Here is a 6000-nt window from a genome sequence, read left to right as displayed (position 1 = left end):
TAGTCAAGCCCGAACTACCAAGCCATGTCTTACCTGGACCGGAAACAAGCATCCTGGGACGGTTTCGGATTCATAATCCTCATCAGCCAGGCTATCTTGAATCCAGTGGCCAAGTGAGCAAGGGACTCACGTCTGAGCATACCCTGCCAACTTAGGGCGAACAAAGCGATATAAAAGGGGATGATGGACCGAGTTTGAACACATCAAACACTCACCCCCTGTCAACTGATCTGGGTTTAATCCATCACCATTCTTTAGCTCACTCAGCCACCCCAGTTCAGACAAAGTCATAGGCAAATCAGTCTGACCCTGTGCCTCATGGGAACAGTGCAACCCGAACTGCCAAGCCATGTCTTCCCTGGACCGGAAACAAGCTTCCTGTGACCGGTTTCGGATTCATAATCCTCATCAGCCAGGCTATCTTGAATCCAGTGGCCAAGTGAGCAAGGGACTCACGTCTGAGCATACCCTGCCAACTTAGGGCGAACAAAGCGATACAAAAGGGGATGAAGGACGGAGCATTTGAGCAAATCAAGCACTCACCCCCAGTCAACTGATCTGGGTTTAATCCATCACCATTCTTTAGCTCACTCAGCCACCCCAGTTCAGACATGGCCATATGCAAATCAGTCTGACCCTGTGCCTCATGGGAACAGTAAAGCCCGAACTACCAAGCCATGTCTTCCCTGGACCGGAAACAAGCATCCTGGGACGGTTTTGGATTCATAATCCTTATCAGCCAGGCTATATTGAATCCAGTGGCCAAGTGAGCAAGGGACTCACGTCTGAGTATACCCTGCCAACTTAGGGCGAACAAAGCGATACAAAAGGGGATGATGGACGGAGCATTTGAGCAAATCAAACACTCACCCCCAGTCAACTGATCTGGGTTTAATCCATCACCATTCTTTAGCTCACTCAGCCACCCCAGTTCAGACATGACCATATGCAAATCAGTCTGACCCTGTGCCTCATGGGAACAGTCCAGCCCGAACTGCAAAGCCATATCTTCCCTGGACTGGAAACAAGCATCCTGGGACCGGTTTCGGATTCATAATCCTCATCAGCCAGGCTATCTTGAATCCAGTGGCTAAGTGAGCAAGGGACTCAAGTCTGAGCATAACCTGCCAACTTAGGGCGAACAAAGCGATATAAAAGGGGATGATGGACGGAGTTTGAACACATCAAACACTCACCCCCTGTCAACTGATCTGGGTTTAATCCATCACCATTCTTTAGCTCACTCAGCCACCCCAGTTCAGACAAAGTCATAGGCAAATCAGTCTGACCCTGTGCCTCATGGGAACAGAGCAACCCGAACTGCCAAGCCATGTCTTCCCTGGACCAGAAACAAGCATCCTGTGACCGGTTTCGGATTCATAATCCTCATCAGCCATGCTATTTTGAATTCAGTGGCCAAGTGAGCAAGGGACTCACGTCTGAGCATACCCTGCCAACTTAGGGCGAACGAAGAGATACAAAAGGGGATGAAGGACGGAGCATTTGAGCAAATCAAACACTCACCCCCAGTCAACTGATCTGGGTTTAATCCATCACCATTCTTTAGCTCACTCAGCCACCCCAGTTCAGACATGGCCATATGCAAATCAGTCTGACCCTGTGCCTCATGGGAACAGTCAAACCCGAACTACCAAGCCATGTCTTCCCTGGACCGGAAACAAGCATCCTGGGACGGTTTTGGATTCATAATCCTTATCAGCCAGGCTATCTTGAATCCAGTGGCCAAGTGAGCAAGGGACTCACGTCTGAGTATACCCTGCCAACTTAGGGCGAACAAAGCGATACAAAAGGGGATGATGGACGGAGCATTTGAGCAAATCAAACACTCACCCCCAGTCAACTGATCTGGGTTTAATCCATCAGCATTCTTTAGCCCACTCAGCCACCCCAGTTCAGACAAAGTCATATGCAAATCAATCTGACCCTGTGCCTCATGGGAACAGTCCAACCCGAACTGGCAAGCCATGTCTTCCCTGGACCGGAAACAAGCATCCTAGGACCGGTTTCGGATTCATAATCCTCATCAGCCAGGCTATTTTGAATCCAGTGGCCAAGTGAGCAAGGGACTCACGTCTGAGCATACCCTGGCAACTTAGGGCGAACAAAGCGATACAAAAGGGGATGATGGACAGAGCATCTGAGAAAATCAAACACTCACCCCCGTCAACTGATCTGGGTTTAATCCATCACCATTCTTTAGCTCACTCAGCCACCCCAGTTCAGACATGACCATATGCAAATCAGTCTGACCCTGTGCCTCATGGGAACAGTCCAGCCCGAACTGCCAAGCCATATCTTCCCTGGACCGGAAACAAGCATCCTAGGACCGGTTTCGGATTCATAATCCTCATCAGCCAGGCTATCTTAAATCCAGTGGCTAAGTGAGCAAGGGACTCACGTCTGAGCATACCCTGCCAACTTAGGGCGAACAAAGCGATATAAAAGGGGATGATGGACGGAGTTTGAACACATCAAACACTCACCCCCTGTCAACTGATCTGGGTTTAATCCATCACCATTCTTTAGCTCACTCAGCCACCCCAGTTCAGACAAAGTCATAGGCAAATCAGTCTGACCCTGTGCCTCATGGGAACAGTGCAACCCGAACTGCCAAGCCATGTCTTCCCTGGACCGGAAACAAGCTTCCTGTGACCGGTTTCGGATTCATAATCCTCATCAGCCATGCTATTTTAAATCCAGTGGCCAAGTGAGCAAGGGACTCACGTCTGAGCATACCCTGCCAACTTAGGGCGAACAAAGCGATACAAAAGGGGATGAAGGACGGAGCATTTGAGCAAATCAAACACTCACCCCCAGTCAACTGATCTGGGTTTAATCCATCACCATTCTTTAGCTCACTCAGCCACCCCAGTTCAGACATGGCCATATGCAAATCAGTCTGACCCTGTGCCTCATGGGAACAGTCAAGCCCGAACTACCAAGCCATGTCTTCCCTGGACCGGAAACAAGCATCCTGGGACGGTTTTGGATTCATAATCCTTATCAGCCAGGCTATCTTGAATCCAGTGGCCAAGTGAGCAAGGGACTCACGTCTGAGTATACCCTGCCAACTTAGGGCGAACAAAGCGATACAAAAGGGGATGATGGACGGAGCATTTGAGCAAATCAAACACTCACCCCCAGTCAACTGATCTGGGTTTAATCCATCACCATTCTTTAGCTCACTCAGCCACCCCAGTTCAGACATGACCATATGCAAATCAGTCTGACCCTGTGCCTCATGGGAACAGTCCAGCCCGAACTGCCAAGCCATATCTTCCCTGGACTGGAAACAAGCATCCTGGGACCGGTTTCGGATTCATAATCCTCATCAGCCAGGCTATCTTGAATCCAGTGGCTAAGTGAGCAAGGGACTCAAGTCTGAGCATACCCTGCCAACTTAGGGCGAACAAAGCGATATAAAAGGGGATGATGGACGGAGTTTGAACACATCAAACACTCACCCCCTGTCAACTGATCTGGGTTTAATCCATCACCATTCTTTAGCTCACTCAGCCACCCCAGTTCAGATAAAGTCATAGGCAAATCAGTCTGACCCTGTGCCTCATGGGAACAGTGCAACCCGAACTGCCAAGCCATGTCTTCCCTGGACCGGAAACAAGCATCCTGTGACCGGTTTCGGATTCATAATCCTCATCAGCCATGCTATTTTGAATTCAGTGGCCAAGTGAGCAAAGGACTCACGTCTGAGCATACCCTGCCAACTTAGGGCGAACAAAGCGATACAAAAGGGGATGAAGGACGGAGCATTTGAGCAAATCAAACACTCACCCCCAGTCAACTGATCTGGGTTTAATCCATCACCATTCTTTAGCTCACTCAGCCACCCCAGTTCAGACATGGCCATATGCAAATCAGTCTGACCCTGTGCCTCATGGGAACAGTCCAGCCCGAACTGCCAAGCCATGTCTTTCCTGGACCGCAAACAAGCATCCTGGGACCGGTTTCGGATTCATAATCCTCATCAGCCAGGCTATCTTGAATCCAGTGGCCAAGTGAGCAAGGGACTCACGTCTGAGCATACCCTGCCAATTTAGGGCGAACAAAGCGATACAAAAGGGGATGATGGACGGAGCATTTGAGCAAATCATACACTCACCTCCAGTCAAATGATCTGGGTTTAATCCATCACCATTCTTTAGCTCACTCATCCACCCCAGTTCAGACATGGCCATATGCAAATCAGTCTGACCCTGTGCCTCATGGGAACAGTCCAGCCCGAACTGCCAAGCCATGTCTTCCCTGGACCGGAAACACGCATCCTGGGACCGGTTTCGGATTCATAATCCTAATCAGCCAGGTTATCTTGAATCCAGTGGCCAAGTGAGCAAGGGACTCACGTCTGAGCATACCCTGCCAACTTAGGGCGAACAAAGCGATTCAAAAGGGGATGATGGACAGAGCATTTGAGCAAATCAAACACTCACCCCCAGTCAACTGATCTGGGTTTAATCCATCACCATTCTTTAGCTCACTCAGCCACCCCAGTCCAGGCATGGCCATATGCAAATCAGTCTGACCCTGTGCCTCATGGGAACAGTCCAGCCCGAACTGCCAAGCCATGTCTTCCCTGGACCGGAAACAAGCATCCTGGGACCGGTTTCGGATTCATAATCCTCATCATCCAGGCTATCTTGAATCCAGTGGCTAAGTGAGCAAGGGACTCACGTCTGAGCATACCCTGCCAACTTAGGGCGAACAAAGCGATACAAAAGGGGATGATGGACAGAGCATCTGAGAAAATCAAACACTCACCCCCAGTCAACTGATCTGGGTTTAATCCATCACCATTCTTTAGCTCACTCAGCCACCCCAGTTCAGACAAAGTCATATGCAAATCAATCTGACCCTGTGCCTCATGGGAACAGTCCAACCCGAACTGGCAAGCCATGTCTTCCCTGGACCGGAAACAAGCATCCTAGGACCGGTTTCGGATTCATATTCCTCATCAGCCAGACTATTTTGAATCCAGTGGCCAAGTGAGCAAGGGACTCACGTCTGAGCATACCCTGGCAACTTAGGGCGAACAAAGCGATACAAAAGGGGATGATGGACAGAGCATCTGAGAAAATCAAACACTCACCCCCAGTCAACTGATCTGGGTTTAATCCATCACCATTCTTTAGCTCACTCAGCCACCCCAGTTCAGACATGGCCATATGCAAATCAGTCTGACCCTGTGCCTCATGGGAACAGTCAAGCCCGAACTACCAAGCCATGTCTTCCCTGGACCGGAAACAAGCATCCTGGGACGGTTTTGGATTCATAATCCTTATCAGCCAGGCTATCTAGAAATCCAGTGGCTAAGTGAGCAAGGGACTCAAGTCTGAGCATACCCTGCCAACTTAGGGCGAACAAAGCGATATAAAAGGGGATGATGGACGGAGTTTGAACACATCAAACACTCACCCCCTGTCAACTGATCTGGGTTTAATCCATCACCATTCTTTAGCTCACTCAGCCACCCCAGTTCAGACAAAGTCATAGGCAAATCAGTCTGACCCTGTGCCTCATGGGAACAGTGCAACCCGAACTGCCAAGCCATGTCTTCCCTGGACCGGAAAAAAGCATCCTGTGACCGGTTTCGGATTCATAATCCTCATCAGCCATGCTTTTTTGAATTCAGTGGCCAAGTGAGCAAGGGACTCACGTCTGAGCATACCCTGCCAACTTAGGGCGAACAAAGCGATACAAAAGGGGATGAAGGACGGAGCATTTGAGCAAATCAAACACTCGCCCCCAGTCAACTGATCTGGGTTTAATCCATCACCATTCTTTAGCTCACTCAGCCACCCCAGTTCAGACATGGCCATATGCAAATCAGTCTGACCCTGTGCCTCATGGGAACAGTCCAGCCCGAACTGCCAAGCCATGTCTTTCCTGGACCGCAAACAAGCATCCTGGGACCGGTTTCGGATTCATAATCCTCATCAGCCAGGCTATCTTGAATCCAGTGGC

The sequence above is a fragment of the Lissotriton vulgaris genome, unplaced genomic scaffold (assembly GCF_964263255.1).
Source record: "Lissotriton vulgaris unplaced genomic scaffold, aLisVul1.2 SCAFFOLD_3193, whole genome shotgun sequence".
Classification (NCBI taxonomy): domain Eukaryota; kingdom Metazoa; phylum Chordata; class Amphibia; order Caudata; family Salamandridae; genus Lissotriton; species Lissotriton vulgaris.
The sequence above is the reverse complement of the archived record's forward strand: the minus strand, read 5'-3'. Positions refer to the sequence as shown.